General features: G+C 44.1%; 1 protein-coding gene across 2 annotated transcripts in view; it reads right to left on the bottom strand.

Annotated features, from left to right (window-relative positions):
- Positions 1 to 22,042, bottom strand: part of znf385b (zinc finger protein 385B) — a 242,165-nt gene that overhangs the window by 178,358 nt on the left and 41,765 nt on the right. The window lies entirely within an intron of this gene.

Genomic DNA, 22,042 nt, shown 5'->3' on the forward strand with positions numbered 1-22,042 from the left:
TATTCCTACAAAACACCAGCTCTAGTCTGGAACTTGGCCTAAACTTTCCTTAAAATTCTAGTCACTTTTGAGGTGGTAAAAGTGTAGACGGGGGTGGAAAGTGGAGCTGATGTGTTACATAGAACATAGAACAGTACAGCACAGAACAGGCCCTTCGGCCCACGATGTTGTGCCGAGCTTTATCTGAAACCAAGATCAAGCTATCCCACTCCCTATCATCCTGGTGTGCTCCATGTGCCTATCCAATAACCGCTTAAATGTTTCTAAAGTGTCTGACTCCACTATCACTGCAGGCAGTCCATTCCACACCCCAACCACTCTCTGCGTAAAGAACCTACCTCTGATATCCGTCCTGTATCTCCCACCACGAACCCTATAGTTATGCCCCCTTGTAATAGCTCCATCCACCCGAGGAAATAGTCTTTGAACGTTCACTCTATCTATCCCCTTCATCATTTTATACACCTCTATTAAGTCTCCCCTCAGCCTCCTCCGCTCCAGAGAGAATAGCCCTAGCTCCCTCAACCTTTCCTCATATGACCTACCCTCCAAACCAGGCAGCATCCTGGTAAATCTCCTCTGCACTCCTTCCAGCGCTTCCACATCCTTCCTATAGTGAGGTGACCAGAACTGCACACAATATTCCAAATGTGGTCTCACCAAGGTCCTGTACAGTTGCAGCATAACCCCACGGCTCTTAAACTCCAACCCCCTGTTAATAAAAGCTAACACACTATAGGCCTTCTTCACAGCTCTATCCACTTGAGTGGCAACCTTTAGAGATCTGTGGATATGGACCCCAAGATCTCTCTGTTCCTCCACAGTCTTCAGAACCCTACCTTTGACCCTGTAATCCACATTTAAATTTGTCCTACCAAAATGAATCACCTCACATTTACGCCATCTCTCTGCTGCTCAACTTTCTGTTGCCATTTCCATTGGAGAATGGGAAATCAGACAGCAAGCACTCAGACCGTAAAGCAAAGAATTTGAACTGTGGCTGGGCTGAGGTAGAGGTAAAGGATGCAATGTTATGAGGGTAGAAGTAGACAGGTTTTGTGGTGAAGAGGGTATGGGGTACAAAAGCTTAACTCAGAATTAAATTCAAGAGCAAAACTGAAAACAACCTCTTTCCCAAAGATGTTGTTTTCCATAATTTCCCTGAAAAACTCTGGTTACCAAAACAATGATGTGGAGATGCCGGCGTTGGACTGGGGTAAACACAGTAAGAAGTTTAACAACACCAGGTTAAAGTCCAACAGGTTTATTTGGTAGCAAAAGCCACACAAGCTTGTGCTACCAAATAAACCTGTTGGACTTTAACCTGGTGTTGTTAAACTTCTTACTGTGTTTACCAAAACAATGCCAGATATTTGCCATTGCAGACGAACTGTCTTGATGCAGCCTCCAGCTTGCAATATTAAAATGACAGTTTGCGCAGAATGAAAGATTCCCATGCTGTACTATTCTAACATTTTATGATGCATTTGCTAATCCAGAATGGAGTATCATCAAGCCTCTTCATAATTTAAAGGAACTTTAAAGGGCGGCATAATGGCACAGCAGGGCGGCACAGTGGTTAGCACTGCTGCCTCACAGCGCCAGGGACCCGGATTTGATTCCAGCCTTGGGTCACTGTCTGTGCGGAATTTGCACATTCTCCCGTGTCTGTGAGAGTTTCCTCTGGGTACCCCGGTTTCCTCCCACAGTCCAAAGATGTGCGGGTTAGGTGGATTGGCCCTGCTAAGTTGTCCCTTAGTGTCCTGGGATGCACATGTTAGAAGGACTAGCGGGGCAAATATGTGGGGTCACAGGGATAGGGCCTAGGTGGGATTGTGGTCGGTGCAGACTCGATGGGTTGAATGGCCTCCTTCTGCACTGCAGGGATTCTATGATTCTGTGAGCAGGTCAGAGGCTCAAATTCTGGCATGAGTCACACACTTCTTGACTCCCCAAAGCCTGTTCACCATCTGTAAGATACAAGTCAGGAATATGATGTAATACTCTCCACTTGACTGGATGAGTGCTCTAACAGCACTCAAGCAGATCAACACCATCCAAGACAAAGCAGATACTTGACTGGCATCCCGTCCACTGCCTTCAACATTCACTCCCTTCAGCAATGCTGCACAATGGCAGCAGTGTGTACCATATACAAGAAGCACTACAGCAACTCGTCAAGCCTCCTTTGACTGCGCCTACCAAACTAGCTACCTCTATCACCCGAGAAGGAGAAGGACAACAAGCTGTCGGGGAAATCACCACTTACAAGTTTCCCTCCAAGGCGCACCCATCCTGACTTGGAATAATATCATCATCCACTGTTTCTGGAACAAAATCCTGCAACACCCATTTCACCAACACTTTGGGTGTACTGCACCAGATAGGCTGCAGTGGTTCAAGAAGGTGGCTCACAACCACCTTCTCAAGGGCCGAGCAATAAATGCTGGCCTTGTCACTGATGCCCACATCCCATGAAAGAATAAGAAAATTCCAGTACCTTAAACATTCACTATCGCACCAAAGAATTGTGGCAGCCGAGCAGCGAGTACCATCTACAAGATACGTAGCAGCGTATCACCAAGGTTCCTATGGCAGCACCTACAAAATCATCAAGTTCCACCACCTGGAAGGACAAGGGCAGCAGACACATGGGGACACCACCCCCTTGAAGTTCCCCTACAAGTCACATACTATATTGACTTGGAAATATAGCTCCATTTCTTCATAGTCACTGGGTAAAAAACCCTGCTATTCCATCCTTAACAAGATTGCGGGTATACCTATATCACAGAGACTGCAGCCATTCAAGAAGGCAGCTCACCACCACTTTCTCAAGGGCAATTAATAATGGGTAATAATGCTGACCCTGCCAGTGACATTTACATCCCAAGCATAAATAAAAACTTAGTATATAAAACATCTAAATTCATCTACTTTATGTCCTAAATTACAGACAACGAGAGGGATCTGCTATATTGTGTTATTCCATCAATGATGCTTTTGCAACATTAAAAATTGCAATGCTAGTGTATTGCAATGCTAGTGTATTGCAATGCTAGTGTATTGCAATGCTAGTGTATTGCAATGCTAGTGCATTCCTGGCCACTGTATTGCTGATGTGGTGATTGATGGTGGTGAGAGGAGTTTAACATTTCAAGGAATGCCTTGAATAAAATAACAGGGAATTGACATTTTAAAAAAGTTGCTTCAGGCAGTACCACCAGCCATGTTCTAATGGGATCAAATTTGCTCTTCTTATTTAACAACTCCTTGGTTCTACAAACAATACCATCATCCTAGCAAATCACTCACTTAGCCATGTTTTTATTACCTCCAGTTGAACTTCACCCACACCCTTCTCACTAACTTCCTGAACTCCACGCAACAGAAAGTCCAAAATTCTGACAGATGCACTTTGTTCCAAATTAATCATGCTTCTTATATTACCTTTTCTCTTTGCCAACCTTAATTGGTTCCTTGTTCTTCAATGCACTTCATTCAAATCATTGCACTTGTTTATAAATCTCTCCATGGGCTTGTACTTCCAGGCCACTTTTTACATTACCTCACAGTTACTTCAGATTTCTGACTCTGACATGTAAACCTCCCTTTCATTCCAACACTGATTGCAGAGCTTTTAACCACTTCCAGCCAGATTCGCTGGAAGTCCTTTCCAAAAACCCTACCTTGCTATCTCTTTCCTAACATTTTTGTGCCTTTCAACCATGTTTTCAGTCCTCTCCTTGTGCCTCATTGGCTCTTTGTTATCTATTCCTCTTCTAAAACGCCTTGCCATGTTTATGAATGCAAGTGCTTGAGACCATGTCATCAGTGAGTACATAGCTACAACACACCTATTCATTTGTCTTACTGAACAAGAGAAGATTAAGTATGAAATTTGTATTTATTTAACACTATAGATGTAAAAACGATTGACAAAGATGTTACGAGATATGTGTTATACCTAGTAGGAAAGGATGAACAAAAGAGTGGTAACCTAATAACAGGGGCGGCACAGTGGCAGTGGTTAGCACTGCTGCCTGACAGCGTCAGGGACCCGGGTTTGATTCCCGGCTTGCGTCATTGTCTGTATGGAGTTTGCACGTTCTCTCCGTGTCTGCGTGGGTTTCCTCCGGGTGCTCCGGTTTCCTCCCACAGTCCAAAGATGTTCGGATTAGGTGGACTGGCCATGCTAAATTGCCCCTTAGTGTTAGAGGGACTAGCTAGGGCAAATGCATGGGGTTATGGGGATAGAGCCTGGGTGGGATTGTGGTCGGTACGGACTTGACGGGCCAAATGGCCTCCTTCTGCACTGTAGGATTCTATGATTTGAATAGATTTCCTGAAAGGTTCTGTTCGACACAGAGTGAATGTTTCTACTCGTGCGGAGCTCCAAAGCTGGAGGGAGGCAATTAACATTCAACAGTCACTAAGAAATGAAATAGATAATTCAAAATAAACGTCCTTAACTAGAGAGTGGTGGGAATGTAGAACTCACTTACAAACTCAGAGTGATTGAAACAAGTACATGAGGGAGAAGGGAATCGAGGGATGTGCTGAGAGTTAGACAAGGAGGATGGGAGAAGGCTCAAGTCCGCTGCCACTCTGCCTGAGATTGGTGGGGGGGGGGGAGGGTGGATCACTCTGCCTGAGATCAGTGGAGGGAAAGGGGGGGAGGGGCCCGAGATCGGTGGGGGGAAAGGGGGGAGAGGAGCCCGCGATCAGTCTGGGTGGTGGGAATTTGGGGGATAAGGGGGTAAGTAATGTTGTGGAGGTGGGGCAATGTCTGTGGGGGCCGGGGAGGGGGGGGGGGGGTGGCATTATCCGGCCCGGGAAAGGGGTGGCAGAGGAACAGCATTCTATCATTTTGTTTCTGCGCATGCACAGTTGGAGGCACCGATCAGAGCGGCAGGGTTTTGGGAGCGTTAAGCCCCACCCACAGGCTTGTGCAGCGTAATTCGGACTTGCTGATGTTTGTGCAGGCAGAGTGCGTATGGGGGTGCCTCAGAATGGGTCTAAAAGTCAGATCTGAAACACTCCCAGTTTCAAGTCTGCCCAGCACTTAGAATCAAAATGGTAAAATAGGGCCCTTCGTGTCCAAAGATGTGTAGGTTAGTGGATTAAGCATGGTAAATGTATAGGGTTATGGGGATGGGGGGGGGGGCATCTGGGTAAGATGCTCTTTTAGAGAGTCGGTGTACACCTGTTGGGGCGAATGTTCTCCTTCTACACTGCAGGGATTCTCTATGAAAATTCCACCCCTTAACTTACTTTCCTATATCTCCTGAAAGTAGTGTCGAGGTTATCACATTTAAAATTCTGCACTTTAACTTTTTCCTGAACTCCTGAAACTTTGCCTGTGGAACGTTGACCTTTTCTTACTATGCTGTTGGTTCCAATATGGACCATAGCTTCTAGCTTTTAACCTTGCCCTCACAAAAAGTACTGTGCCCATTCGGTGATTTAATAGTCACTATCCTATGTTGGAGGCCTTTCTTTGTAGATTCGCCCACATGCAGCTGCCTGTATGTGTTTCCCATTATCACAACTGAGTCCCATACTTATCCCGTGTACATACTCAAACCATCAACTTTGGTTCAGAAAACTGTGTTTTGTTTCTTGAAAAAAACCTCAAGTTTATTCATGTCTTTCTTGGTTTTGAACTACAATTTCTTAAATTATATTTTCCAACCAGAAAGTAGATTCCATGTGATAAAAATAACCCTTCTGAAAATACTAAAAGAGTGGTTTCCACCAGGATTTTTAAACTCTTGATTTTAAAATTTGGTGTTTTTAAAGATTTTTTAAAAAACCTGATATCCAGCAAACACGATCTCACAATTTCAGTACGGCATCATACTATCAAAGTCTTTTGAGATGAAGGTTTCCTGCACCATGGGCCCTCAACTGCTCCATCTCTCACCCTCTTGTGAAAAATGAGTTGGTCCATAATGTATGATAGGGGATGTTGCACAAATGAAGAAACGGACAATGGTAATGATCCTTTTATCCTGTAGTGATTAAAATTAAAAGTGATTAAATTTTAACTGCAAACGAGGTGTTTTCTAGTGGAGCACTAGGAAGTGGGAGCCCATGTTGTCGAAGCAGGGGCTGTTGTAAGAGTTGGATGGTGTCACACGGAGAAGTCTGGTGGTTAGTATGTTTGAACGGTGTTTATTAACAACTCATAACTATATACAGATCCTAGGTAAAGCCCTGTATCTGTGCCATCTCCATTCTTGCTCCTTCCAGATGACTACACACTGTCTGTTATCATGTGGCTCTCCACGGTACCAGATACCAGATTAAGCCTTGCTGTACTGAACAGCCTTATAATCCAGGAGGAAGAAGGAGAAAACAACTGTGTAAGAAGTCTGAAAGATATAGGAGGTGATTTTACCAGCACTGAGTGGGGTGAGCCGGTAAAATCGCGAGAGAGCCAAGAAAGCAGGTTCGCGCCCGATTTCTCACCTCTCGTGATCTTACCAGCATCAGAATTCCGGGGCATTCAGCCTCCTGCCCATTTCTGGCAAGAAGCTGAATAGATTATTTAAATATATGTTAAAACTAATTTAAATGAAATGAGAGAACCCGGGACGCAATTGTCCGGGCTCACTTGCCTTTGTGGCCTCGCCGGGAGATGTTCTCCCCGGCGAGGAAAACACCTGGTCCCCCGAACAGGGGTCAGTTGTAATAGCCTCACCGGTAGAGCCGGAGGCCATTGAGACCCCCCCTGACAGATAGAGGGCAATGGGGGGTGCCCCTCAGGAAGTGTCAGGGTGGGGCCTGAGGGGGCAGGCCGATCGGGGCGGTGCCACTCTACACACAATCGGTGGGGTTGGGGAGGGGGGTTGGGGGAGATCAGTCTGGGTGGCTGGTTGGTAGGGTGTGGGCGATATTTCCAGGTGAGAGGCGCTCACCATCAGCCGTGGACCCCTGGGATATCTGGGGGAGGGGAGGGAGCGTGGAGTGATTTGTCGAGGTCAGCTGCAGTAGCAGAGAGCGGACAGATCTCTCCCTGAGATCTGTCAGTTATCTGCTGGTTGCCATTGCGTATGTGCAGCCACATACATTTGCACATGCGCAATGGCTCCCTCTGCTGCTGCAGCAGCCTTCTAAGTGAGTTAAGTCCCATCCCCTCCCTCTAGTGGCCAGAAACGGTCTAGTCCATTTTTTTCCTACTCTGATTGCATAAGATATGCAATTTGGACTCACTCAAAAAACAGATCTGAAACTCTTTCATTTTCATGCTAGCTACTTAGAATTTTCTCATAAAATCGCTCCCACAGTACCTGACATTAACTGTTGTTGCAGTACCACTGATTGTGTTGTTTATGTAAAAGCTGATCCTAAATCTCTCCTTAGCTTTTGGTTTTACTGTTTGGTCAGGCAATTTATAATCCTGAAAATAATAATTGCTAACCAAACAAGAATCATTACGCACCTGCATTAAAAAATCTCCCATTTTCCCCTTTTGTATCTGCTTTGTCTCTGAGAGAAGTAACAAAGTCTTAGAAAAAGATTCACTTAAAATCTGTGTCGAATCACAGTGAGCACAAGATCAATTAAATTGGCAGGTTTGCTGAGAACCACTAAACCCGTTACTGTAATTGAAGACAGAACAGCTATTACAGCGCCTACTTTACTGCAACATATTTCAGAAATCTCAGACCATGAAAGAGAACATTGAGTCCGCTTGTAAATCACCCTCGCAATGGCTTGAAATGATAGGAACTAACTTGTCATTCATGCTGGAATTTCGCGGTAACAAACATAATTGGTGGAGGTAATGGAATGTGTCACTCTTTTTTTCACACTGGGGTAGCAAGAAGTCTCAGTGGCTGTTTCCCTATCTTTTTTAACAAGAATATATTTCCTATTTTTATATTGATACCAAAAGACTTGGATTAAGTTCAAGGAATGTTGTGCAATGTTAAAAAGAGTAACTTGGTGAGCCTTTGTTTCTTGTACACATGTGCTAAAAACAATGGATGAAATATGGGGCTATAAAGTCAGAGATCAATGCAGGAATCTACACTCCTATCTTGCAAGGCAGCCTTGCAAAATAACCCTTATAATGTAGTTGAACGTTCCCTCCATTACATGTACTTTTCATAGTTTTAATGATTTTAATAATAGGGCCGTGATAAAATATATTTAATGTCTGACACAAATGAGGTGTTTTCTACTGGAGTACTAGGTGTGATTTTCCAGCCTCCACACTGGAAATTCCCACCCAAGGTCAACGGACCTTTACATGGTCTGCAGAATTTTCTGTGCTGCCCACTACGATTCCCACAGTGGGCGGGGACTGGAGAATTCCACCCTAGCATTCTATTTACATCTATTATCCTGCGATCTGAATTTTGAATAAGATTCTAACAGAATCAGCATAAAACATGTTGAAGCTTGTCCCAACTAACCAAACTACAAAGGCAATTGTTTGTCCTCTGTTTTGTGAGCTTGTGCAACAGCATTCACACAGTCATCAACAATTGATTAGGTTCTGACCAACCTAACAGAGAGAGACTATTCAGCTGACGGTCGAGAGAATATTTCCAGCAGATATATTTGGCACATCATTGTCCTTATGCTTATGCATAGGTTCATTTCTGCAATCCCACTTAGACCAAGGGTGGCATTTTCCCATCCTGGGCTTTGTGGTGAGGAGCAGTGGAGAATCCAGCAACAGGCAAAAAGTTGGAAACCCACCAGTGTAAAAACAGTTTGCAATTCTCCCGATGATGGGTTAATGGTGGGTCAGTTAACCCTCTGCTTAGTAGAGTGATTGCCATTTGCATTCACTTAGATCTTATGAATAGAGTCCGACAAGAGTGAAACGCTGACGAATAAGGGGTACAAAGGGATAGCACCGTTTTGACTGGAAGGAGATGTATGCAGGGATGGGAGGTTGTTAGTGCAGCACTTGAGGAATTAAGCGTGAGTAGCAGGAGTGCATGGGGTCACAGGCAGAGGGGAACGTGAGTGGCTGCACATCCTCAGAGTGTCTGGAGAGGAGGCCCCTGGGGTGTCCTCCCTGTGGATATCCGAGTGTCCCACCCTGACTCCTGCAGGAGATGGTCAACCTAGAGGGAGATCAAAGTGCCTCATCCACAAGTTGCCTACTTCCTGATGATGCCCACCAGAGTGTGTGGCCATGGAGTGTTTTTTTACTTCATTCAGGGATGTGGCCAGCATTTATTGTCCATGCCTAATTACCCTTGCTGGGACATTTATGAGTCAACCACATCGCTGTGGGTTTGGAGTCACATGTAGTCCAGACCAGGTAAGGATGGCAGATTTCCTTTCCTAAAGGACATTAGTGAACCAGATGGGTTTTTATGACCATCGGCAATGGATGGTCATAATTAGACTTTTAACTCCAGGTTTTTTCTTTGTTGAATTTCACCATCTGCCATGGTGGGATTTGAACCTGAGTCCCCAGAGCATTACCCTGGGTCTCAATACTAGTGAAAGGACAAGACCATGACTATTACATCTCCCTGTGCAGGGCTGAGCACAAATCTGGCAGCACCTGCTGGACCAAGGCCTCCATGGTGGTCTCCAACCTTCCCCTGGTGACCTTGAGGCCCTTGTATGTTGGAGCCATGACACAGGTGGTCTCCTCCATCATTTGCTCTAGTCTGCTCAGTGACTGTCAAATCTCTGCTTGATGTTCTGCTGCATTTTAGTTGTATCTCCAGCATCAAGTTTGCAGCCGCTTCCAGAGGCTCATCATCTGACTCAGACTGAGGGGTGCTGAGTCTCCTGCACTCCTCAGAGTGCCGGTGACCTGAGTGGTCCCCGTCATCCTATTCCTGCACTGGATGACTCTTCTGACACAGTTGCCAGCCATGCTGACCTGCTCTGTGATGTTCCCCCCAGGTTGAAGATGTGAGGTCGGTCTGCTTCCTCTCACCCTCTCTGCCTTACAGGGCATGCCCGTGTGCCTGCACTCCTCTATTCAAAGCCTCGAGTCTCTGGTGAGTGAAGCAGAGTGCTGCCTTCTTCCTGAGGCTGCAAGCCTTGTTCTTCTGGTTGCCAGACATCTGTGATGGCCTCCTGAAAACAGGTGGGCTGGAGAGAATGAGACGTCAGTGTTGGACTGACGTTTAAATATGGTGCCCAGATCTTTAAACCTGCCAGCTGACAGTGGGCAGATGAATCAGGTTCTGACTCATCAGCTGCTTTGGCCCAATACTCACCTGTGCATAATTAATGAGCTTCCAAGTGCTGAATCGGACACGGGTTTCCGGCATTCCAGCCAATGGGGTGGATGCCCCTGAAATCGCCACTTACCACACTTCATCTCATTAATGGAAAATTCCACTCCAAGTTCCCGGTACTAGCTGAAGAGATGCCCGGGGCACGAAATCAGGCAGCGATTCCAGAGAAAATACAGAAATATTCATGGCTATGGTCACAGGACAGAAAGGAGTTAAGGTACAGGTATAGAGCTCCTAGAAGAATGAGCTTCACTCTGCATTGCACCCAACGAGGGCGTCTGAAACGGATACCAGGTGCTCAGGATGAAAAGTCTTCAGCTGCATTACATTCAAACGTTCACCCAAGAAGCATAAAATTCATCTACACATTTTAAAACTCATCGGATTATTCACTCCAACTGTTCATTTGCTTATCCTCTCACTGCTTTGAATTCCCAGAAGACACACATGGAAAGAAGCAAAAACAAACTGAGGTGTCTTCCACGCGAATTAAAATGCATTGCAGATAGATTGGTGTTTTGAGAATTCCTTCACAATCAGTTCCTGTGACCTCTGGAATACTGAGAAATCCATGCACCGAATCATTAAGTTCCACTTCAAATAATCTTTACCAATACATTTCAAATTCAAGTCTGAATGATTAATTTGATCATGTGACAGGTGTTAGGCAATCTCCATCGACAAGTGATCATTAAGGCATGTTTCAAACACATTGTTCATAATTTAACTCCCCACAGCACTGTTAATTCAGAGGTGTGAAAGTTGATAATTTCATACATGCTGAATTCTGTAATACTAAATGGATGACGGAGGTTTGTGCTTTTTACCAATTGAAGGAATCGCACAAGAGCTGCAGTCAGCGGAAAAATTCATTAGTGAAGAATTCCAGATGTTCCACCATCCACAGAGGTGATCATTACCTTTCAGTTACAATCTCATCAACAGAATCTCACCATATTATATATTTGGCAGTGGCAATTATAATCCGCGGTGGATTTTAATTCCAGGAACATCTGGGGAGGGCAGGGTAGCAGGCCAGGATAGAAACCCTGAGGACAGCTCAGCATCAGGCTAGTAAAAACTTCTACAAAAGAAAAGAGAGAGATGAAGTGAGCACTGGTCCCTTTGAGGATGTGACTGGAGAGTTAGTAATGGGAAACAAGGAAATGGTAGAGACTTGGAACAAGGTAAGGTGCTACATAAAAAGGTTAGTAGGCAAGATAAGGGCTCATGGATTTGAAGGTGATATTTCAGCATGGATGGAGGATTGGTTAACAGATAGAAAGCAGAGAGTGGGCATAAATGAGGCTTTTTCAAATTGGCAGGCAGTGATTAGTGGAGTTCTGCAAGATCAGTACTGGAGCCTCAGCTACTTACTATCTATATTTGTGACTTATTTGAAGTTGTAGAGATTAATGCATCAAGATTTGCTGATAATACTGAGCTTGGTGGGAAGGTAAGTTTTGGGAAGGGCACAGAAATATGGACAGTCTGAGTGAGTGGGCAACAAGATAGCAAATGGAGTATTATGAAGGGAAGTACAAAATTATTCACTTTGGTCTCAAGAATAAAAAAGCAGAATAGTTTTTAAAAGGTATGAAACTTGGAAGTGTTGATGATCCAAGAGACTCAGGTGTGCTTGTAGAAGGAATGCAGAAAGTTAGCATGCAGGTGCAGCAAGCAATGGGGAAGACAAATGGCATGTTGACCTTTATTGCAAAGGGATCGGAGTACAGGTAGTCCTTGACTCGCAACATTTAAAAATTGACATCCTGTTTTGAATTTGCGATGGCGGTTTTGACTCTATGATGCCAAGCCAGCCTAACTTTTATATTTTTCCAAGTATGATTTATAAATTTCAGGGGTGGGATTCTCCCCAAAAAAATTCTAAGTGTCGAATTCACATAAAACCTGGAGTAAATCACGCAAGTCTTTTCAGCGGGAGTTTAAAAATGAATCTCCCACACTCCGTGCACTGTAGAGTTCACTAGTGTGATTCACTCCAGAAATCAGTGGGCAGGGCCTTTCCCATCCCAGAAGCCGGCAGCATAGCGCTGAGTGGGCCATTGCACACGCGCCGATCCGTCAGTGCTGAGATCGGTGCATGCACAGTGGCTCCTGTCTGCTGGCCTCCCGATTGCTGGCCAGCCCCAAAATCCCCAGAATGCCGGCCCTCTCACCCCCACACGGCCTGATCGCTGGGCTTCTGGACATGGTCTGCCCACCACCGGCAGTCCCAAACCCCTGCCTCCCACAATTGGTCAGCCCCAATCACTGGCCTCCCTCCCTCCATCACCGATCCCGATTGCAGAGTGACAGCGGGAACCCCCATCCCCACAGATCGCCCCTCCCAGAAGCCCTGCCCCGATCAGGCTGACAGTGGTACCTTCCCACCCTCACAGAGACCCTGCTCCCATCAGGCCCCACCCCATCAGGCCCCGCCCCCTTGGCACTGCTCCATGCCAGATGGACAGTGCCAACGTACTCCCTGGACATCAGCACTTTGCCCCTTGGGCAGTGCCAGGGGGCTCAGACTGACACTGCCAGGTTGGCAATGTCCAGGAGGCACCCCCCCCGGCGCCTGACCCTCTGAGGGGCCTTGATTGTCCCTTTCACTCCAGTGGGGTTGTATCGCCAACTCCCCGTTAGTAAACCCCGCCAGAGTGAACCACTCCTGGTGGGCACGGAGAGGCTAGCGGGCCTGGAGACTTCACTCCCGGGACCGCTAATGAGATTCAAAATACATTTAAATTAGCTGCTGCAGATTAGGCGGCTTCACGCTGATATCTGGTGCGGAGCTGACGGCGCTGGAAATCCAGCGCTGGAAGACATGCAGAGGCCCGGATGCCAAGCGCAAATCGGCCGTCGCTAGAGTCAGCACAGCAGGATGGGAGAATCGCCCATATATTTTGAACAACCCTGGGAAAGTTGTGAAATTTCCCACTGAAACAGCGGACCACCAGCACCCTTCACTCACCAGACCATAACTCTGGGCTAGAAAGTCGCTACAGAGAATAGTCGCTGTGCCCCACTGGCAACATGCTGCCTCGCCATGCTGGAGCCCAGAAACCAGAGAATTGTTTTTGAAAAGCGGGAAATGAGGTGCAAATTGCTGCGAAATTCCTGCCTTATCCCATTGGGATCTTCTGTGCCTCTGGTCTGAAGCCTTTTTGTTCAGCCAGCTATGGAGAAGAGTCACTCTGGCCCAAAGGCAGAGCTCTGAATGCACTGGGATGAACATCTGAGGTCACAATTTGTTGGTAAAAGTGCTGCCTTGCTCCTTTACTGAATGAATCCCCTATTTTTAACATTGTTCCTGAAATTGGTTCTAACTCATGATGTTTTGACTTACCACACAGTTTCGAAGAATGAATTGTGCCATAAGTCTGAGGACTGCCTGAAAAAGAATAAAGAAGTCTTGCCACAAGGCTTGTACATGGTTTTGATGAGGCCAGCGTACAGTTTTTGTCTCCATATTTAACAAAGGATATACTTGCATTTACAGCAAAGGTTCATTGCTCCCTGGGATGAGGAGGTTGTCCTATGATGAGAGGCTGAGTAAATTGGGCCTATATTCTCGGAGAAGAATGAGAGGAGATCTAATTGAAACCTACAAAATTCTGAAGGGGCTTTATAGGGTCAACACTGAGAGATTGTTTCCACAGGTCAGGGAGTCTAGAACATGAGAGCAGTCTTAGGATCAGGGGGCCAATCATTTAGGACTGAGATGAAGATAAATTACTTCATTCAAAGGATTGTGAATCTTTGGAATTTTCTACCCTAGGGGATTAGGGATGCTCCATCATTACATACGCTTAAAGCCGGGGTAGACAGATTTTTGGTCTCAGGGAATTAAGGGATGGGGAGCAGGAAGGAAATTGGAGTTGAAACCCAAGACCAGCCATGATTGTATTGAATGGGGGAGCAGCCCAAAGGAGCAAATGGTCTATTCCTGCTCCAATTTCTTGTGTTCTTGATACTGAAGAGTCTTGACATGGTAAATGCTGAGTGGATGTATCCCCGCATTGGGGAATCTAGAACTAGGAGGCATAATTTAAAATTAAGGCCTTTCCCATTTAAACAGAGATGAGGAGGAATTTCTTCTCACCAAGCATCTTTGGAATTCTCTTCCACAGGGAATGTGGATGTAGGCTAGATCATCAGCTATATTCAGGAATGAGTTAGGCCGCATTTTTACCAACAAGTGAATCCAGGGTTATGAGGGAGAAGGCAGGAAAGTGAAGTTAAGGCAACAATCAGCTCAGCCATGATCTTACTGAATGGTGGAGTAGAATTGATGGGCCGAATGGCCCACTCCTGTCCCTATTTCTGATGATCTGATGTAAGATCTTAAAAAGAGCTCTGGTTCAGTTGGTAAATGAATTGCCTCTGAGTCGGAAGGTTGTTGGTTCAAGTTCCACTCCAGAGACATAAAGGGCCCTATATTTTACCATTTTGATTCAAAGTGCTGGGTGGACCTGAAACTGGGAGTGTTTCAGATCCAACTTTTTGACTCATTCTCAGGCGCCCCCTTACGCACTCTGCCTGAAAACATATCAACGATTCCAAATCACGCTGCAGAAGCCTGTGGGCGGGGCTTAACGTGCCCGAAATCCTGCAGCTCCGATCGGCGCTTCCAACTCCGCATGCGCAGAAAGAAAATGATAGAATGTGGCTTCCCTGCCTCATCGCTCCCCAGCTGTATAATGCCTCCCCCTGTCTCCCACAGACATTGCCCCACCCTCACACATTACTGACCCCCTTATCCCCCCACCCCCTCCGCCACCCAGACTGATCGTGAGCCCCTTCCCCCCCATCCATCTCAGGCAGGGAGCCGTCGGACGCTCGGCACTTACCTCCTCACTAACTGGAGCGCCCGAATGGGACTTTTGTAGAGCATGTCTGTTTTGCGCCGATTCTGGATGGACGAACACGGTGGTAAAGGGGGAAGTGCTGGTAAAGTTGGGTTAAGTCAACTTAAATGCATGCAAACGCATTTAAATGGCCGTCATGCCCATTTTGGGCATGGTCCCAATCACAGCCATTTTCGGGCCTTGGTAAAGGGGGAACCAGTGCGGAGGTGGGTGTGGATCGCGCTATTCGCCTCACGCCCGATTTTACCAAGTTCCCGTGCCAAAAATTGGGCCCAAAGACTTGGCTGTCACTCCATTGCAATTCTGCACTGCTGGAGTTGTTGTCTTTTGGATGAAATGATGAACCAGGCATGGTCTGCTCTCTCACACGGACATAAGAGATCGCAGAACACTGTTGCAAAGGACACTCGTGAGTTATCCCAGTATCCTGGTCAATAGTTATCCCTCAATCAACAATACCAAAACAGAGGGGTGGTCATTTGGGAACACGAACACATTGGGAACATGTTGTAGCTCCCACCATTTTAGTTCACGTCATTCCAAGGGTAAGGGGCTCTTAAATTCAGCCATCTTCTTTCAGTTTACGATATTGCTGCACACAATTTTTTTGTACGTTTGTAGATGTAGGAATCAAGCAAACTCAACTGAATAAGACTGTTGCCCTATCCCATTTGTTCAGAAGATCCTCTTGGTTTTACAACCATCATCAAGTTTCTGTTTTGTTTTCTGGAGGGTCATGTAGACTCGAAACGTTAACTCTGTTTCTCTCTCCACAGATGCTGTCTGACCTATTGAGGTTGTCCAGCATTTTCTGTTTGCATTTCAAATTTTATGGGTTTGTAATTGACATCTATCCTTTATCCTGATTTTCCTGCCAGCCGTCAAGACAGGAATTGTTTATGAGCATATGAGCAGCACATATTCGTACTGTGAACACATATTGCTTCGTGTTTCTCAAAAGTCACTTTTACCATTAAACTTGAATATCTTTGGAACGAATGATTCTAAGACTACTGATTTACTAGTTCCTATTTATATGCTGCAGTGCAGAATGGAAATTTGCTGAAACTGCTCACCATTGCAATTTCTACATCTCAACTAAATCTTTATTCTGTTTCACTGAGTATGTATCACTATCAGGTTCTGTTGCCATAAGTATTTAGATATGATGTCAGTGATTATAAAATAAAGTATAACTTACTTTCAGAAACTGATTTTATCTGAAAAAATCCATTGTTTCAATTTTGTAGTTTCCATGGAGACCTAAGAAGAGTTAAAAGTGCTCTCTGCATCCAGCACAGTATGAAAGATAAATTAACCACATGCACGGAATTCTTCTTTTCTTACAGTTCGTTGGCAAAATTCCATTTCAATAATAATTTGCAAAATACTCTTTAAGGAAGTATCTGCATTTGACTTTAGTGCAATTGGAAGTGAAAAGAAATTGAAATTCCAGTGCAACATAACTTTAAACTGTATTCTCCAACAGCATACTTAAATTACTATTAAACAGTGAAGCTTTCTCTGCACAAAAGTTAGACGTTAATCAATGTTTTTAAAAGAACATTTACAATGGCATTCTGCCTATTTTCCATAATTGAAACAGTCTCAGATTATATACAATATAAATGATCACAGGAACTCTAAGACTTGCATGCTGTTTCAAAGAAAATAAAATCCAATTTTCTCCCTTGTTTCCTGAAGGCTGTGACTCATATTTGGGCATAGTTCCATAAGTGTAAGCGATGCTACAGTGCCTCACCCAAGTGGACATATTTCACGCCTACAGGTGGTCAGTCAAAACTTAGAGGTCATCAATTTATGAAGGATAACACAATTGAGATAAAATCATTCAACAAGTATGTGCAAACACTTTTCACAAGATTTTCTCTGCCTGTCTCCTGTTGCCCACTCACTCTCCACCCCTCCCTCCACTCCCCTTCAGCATTACATCTGAAGTCAGCTAGAAGAGGAGGCATCAACCTCACACATAGATCATACAAGACTCAGTATCACATCATATAATTCCTGAATCTATGGCATTGTGCAGGGGATTCAATCACTCACATAATTCAGGAAGCTTCTCACCTAAATGCAATACATTAACAAAAAGGGAACGGAAAAATTGTTGTGTTAACTCAGGTTGTTTATTTTGCTGATTTAAAACCAAACTTACAGGACAATTCAATGTTCACAGTCTAAATGCCAGGCAAATACAGTGCCTGCTTCAGTGTTTCTACAGATCTGTCCTCGTAAAGTGTAGCAGGCATTGAATACTTGGTAAAGCCATTACCTAGAAATATTAGTGGACAACACACTATGGTTGTCAGAAAATTGTGGGTTGCATTCCATGTTTCCAAACTATTGCAACCATTTATTGCATTATTAAAAAAGAAAATAAGTAAATAGGATGCAAAGCTGATGATATTTATTGGAAGGTGTATTATATAGAAATATTGTTAAGGTTTTCAATGGTGAATGAGGATTGGATTATCACCTGCTTAGATTTTCTCATACTATTATAGTTTAATAAAATTACATGTCAGAGCGAATCAGTGCTCTGCTGTATTGAATGGTAGAAATAGCTTTTTGCTTTAATAGGTCACAGTGGTCCTGAATAAAATTCAGCAATTGTTCCTGAACAAAATCTTTGCCTATTTAGGACCATAACCGTAAGAAATAGCAACAGAAATAGGCCATTCAGCCCCTTGAGCCTGCTCTGCATTCAATAGGATCATGGCTGATCTGACCGACATTGCTCATGTCCACTTTCCTGCCCATTTCTCCGTAACCCTTGATTCCCTCAATGATCAAATCTTTCTCAGCATTAAATATACACAAGGACTTTGCCCCACAGCATTCTGTGGCAAGGAGTTCTAAAGATGCACAGAAGAAATTCTTCCTCATCTCAGTCTTAAATTGGCTCCCCTTTATTCTGAGACTATGTCCTCTGGTCCTAGACTCTCCCATGGGGGGAAACATCCTCTCAGCATTTTAGCCGGTCAAGCTCCTTAAGAATCCTATATGTTTCAATGAGATCACCTCTCATTCTTCTAAATTCCAATGAATAGAGTTCCAACCTGTTTAACCTTTGCTCATAAAACAATCTCTCCATACCGGAAATCACCCTAGTGCACCTTCTCTGAACTGCCTCCAATGAAATAACACATTTCCTTAAAGAAGGGGACCAAAACCGCTCACGGTGCTCTGGATGTGGTCTCAGCAGTGCCTTGTCAAGTTGCAGCAAGACTTCCCTACTCTTATACTCCAAATCCCTTGAAATAAGGACCAACATTCCATTAGCCTTCCTGATTACCTGCTGCACCCGTGTGCTAGTTTTCTGAGTTTCATTGCACACGTACCCCAAGTCCCTTTGTGTTGCAGCTTTCTGCAGTTTTTCTCCATTTAAATAATCATACATAATAAATATTTAAATTCTTTTGCTCCCCTTTCAAAATGAACAACTTCACATTTTCCCACATTATACTCCATTTGGCAACTTTTTGCCCACTTAACCTATTAATATCTCTTTATAAACTGTTTGTATTCCTCTCTTAATTTGCCTTTCCATCTATTTTTGTGTCATTTTTTTACAGCACCCTTGGCGTGGTTTGCTTACTTTAAAATTCCTCTTTTGGTTAAGTGTTGTGAGTCTACACTTCATATTGTTTCAATAACAGAAACAAATGTATACTATAACCATCTAAAATTAAAATAAGAGCATACAAATGCAATATGTGCAAATACGTGGCAACAGTTTTTGGTATTATTGCAAGTGGAACTTTGACAGTGATCTATGCATTTGATGTTCTAGCTTGGGGGTAGTTAGAGGGATTATTGCCCCAAAAGTGTGCTGGGGGAGGGCTGCACTCGTGTTAGACTTGTACTATTGGTGCATGTTCCTTATTGAGGATACCAGAAAAATGCACATAATTAGTAAAATATCCCCACTGTAATCCTGAGTGGTAAATGTAATATAAAGGGCTAACAGATAGGATATGCTTATGTATGAAGTAGATGATGATGTATTACTGAGATAAGTCGGTCATGTGTTAGACGCGAGAGAGAGAGGCTGGGGCATCATGCCCAGGAGCAACATGCCTACTCTGTGATCTGTTTAAATGTAGTACTAATAAATAATGGTTAAGCAGATACCAGAGTATGTCTACAGTCCGTCCAGCAACCATTGCTGAATGTCTGTGTGAAATGGATGTACTTCCAGACTCATCTCCCATCCTTCAGTTTGAGAAAGAAGTGTGTCGTTGGACTCTTAATGAGTAACAGCTATTATTTGCTTCACTGGGTTGTTCTGTTGCAATTAGTTTAATGCCACGTTAGTTCTTTGCAGTGAGAGGAATAATTTTATTTTAACCCACTTTGCTATTCTGTTCTAAGATGGTCCTTCTTATCTGTAAACTTTCGGCATGGTACTTGGTTGCTGGACGGACTGTAGACATACTCTGGTATTTGCTTAACCATTGTTTATTAGTACTACATTTAAACAGGTCACAGAGTAGGCATGTTGCTCCTGGGCATGGGGACTCAGCCCCTCTCTCGCGTATAACACATGACTGACTTATCTCAGTAATACATCATCATCTACTTCATACATAAACATATCTTATCTGTTAACCCTTTATATTACATTTGCCACTCTTGTGTCAGGTTTTGCTGGTGCAGGCAATCCCCTGTGAGTTGAAGATAATGAAGAGTGCGAGAATGAGAAGAGGGAGGCCAACCTGTACCTGAGGTAGGTCACACTAATCTGCTGTACATGAAGATAGATTTACAGAGCCTACCAAAGCTATTAGGGTATATCAGAGGAGGTGTATGCTCACCACAAATGTTCTATTGGAGAGGCTTTTCTTCAAGGTGTCATGTCGTTAATGTATCTTACTGCACAAAGCAAAGTAACCTTGAAATGTTGGAAGCTGAAATTGCACATATATATGATGGTCCAATTAAACAAAATGGAATTAGAATTCACTAATGTTCTTTCGGGAAGGAAATCTGCCATCCTTACCTGGTCTGGCCTACATGTGACTCCAGAGCCACAGCAATGTGTGCACTCGGGGAACTAGGGATCGTCAATAAATGCTGGCCAGCCAGTGACACCAATGTCCCATGAATGAATAAAAAAAGAATAATGGAACCAATGTACATTAATCAAGGTGATACAATGGTTACTGTGGCATCCATGGGTGGTAATCTGCCAATGGGCATTCAACACAAGTGCAGGAAATGGAACGACAAGTCTCACATGCAGAGTTTTAGCTATTTACAATCATGACATTTAACAGAACACAAAGATTAGAGCAAACATCCAAGTCAACACAGATGTGACTGCACACAATGCAGCTAGTTTGTTTAGATTGATCTGAGCTGTGATGTTCTTCAAAAATATAAGCATAGCAGCACATTCACTCCGCATTAAATCTTGAAGGTGAAATCTTGCCCAAATGAGGAGACATACATATGCATAAAATTTAATGGATAGGCTGTTCATTTATGGCAGAGCTTCATATGGTCAGGTAGTAAATATGGAACAAACTTCCCTCTTGTGGCAATGCATGTATAAGAGCTAAACCTGATTAAACTAGTTTCACTTTTGAACTAGACATCATGCTTTTCACACAAGTGCTTTTGTTCTGTGAATATATTACAGTCTGGTGATGAGGGAGAGATTGCAGATTCCCTGGCTGAATAAATTTTGTAGAATCCCCACAGCGCAGGAAGCCATTCAACCCATCAAGTCTGCACTGACCATAATACCACCCAACCCCATTCCTGCAAACCCCCCACACTTACCCTGCTAATCCCCCTGATACTAGGGTTAATTTAGCATGGCCAATCAACCTAACCCGTGCATCTTTTGTGGGAGGAAACTGGAGCACCCGGAGGAAATCCACGCAGGCACGCGGAGAACGTGCAAACTCCACACAGACAATGACCTGAGGCCGGAATTGAACCCGGGTCCCTGGCACTGTGAGACAGCAATGCTAACCACTGTGCCACCGTGCTGCTCCGAATTTAAGTTGGGGAAGCTTCCAGCAAACCAGCAGAGGAACTTGTGAGCATTCTTTCTGTAAGAGTAAGGCTTTAAAGGCTTTGAAGAAAGCTATTAGTTTGGAAGAAGGAATCAGATGTCCAGTGAAGACATTGAGAGTTTATCATGGCCTTGGGAAAGCCATCTATTCATGGTAATACTGAAGAATTTCAAGAGAAAGAGAATTTCACATCAGATTTATGTGCGGTTTAGGAAAAAAATACATTTGCACAAAGTTGAAGACAATGCCAAAGTTAACTTGCAACATAACTTTCCAAACAGCATCATCCATGGACATGGTGGAATGTGACAAGAAAAAAGTTGGAGCTAACAGCTGCTAGTCATCTGCTAAAGTAAACAATTTGCAGATGAGTGAGCAGAAGGTTCCAACGGCAGAAGTTCGCAGCAACTTAGGGAAAGAATGGGTACAGAATTTTACATTTGTTAAAACAGTGCACCATTGTAAGCAGAGGGGTCATCTTGCAAAGGAATGTGACAAAAAAGGTAATGGAGAGAACACTGGCTGGAAGAAATGACAGTCGCTGCAGACCGGCAAACTGATTTAAGGGTACAAGGCTAATCTATGAGTTCAGAGGAATGCAAGATCAGTTTATTGGGGGCCTCGTCCAGTACCCTATGCTCCAGGAGAGAAGGCAGACCAAGAACAGAAAATATTTGTGACTGAGAACATTACCTCTAAGGTAGAACAGAGTAATTGGGCGACTACCATAATAGTAGTACTAAAATCAAATGATAGTGTAAGAACATGTGGTGATTATTAGGTGACTATAAATCAGGTAGTGGAATATAGTCCACCTGATATTTTGCCAAACATGGATCTGTTCACGATGCTGTCAGGAGGCCAAATCTTTTTCAAAGTTAGGTATGACTAA

Source organism: Mustelus asterias, chromosome 14 (genome assembly GCF_964213995.1).
Source record: "Mustelus asterias chromosome 14, sMusAst1.hap1.1, whole genome shotgun sequence".
Taxonomy (NCBI): Eukaryota; Metazoa; Chordata; class Chondrichthyes; order Carcharhiniformes; family Triakidae; genus Mustelus; species Mustelus asterias.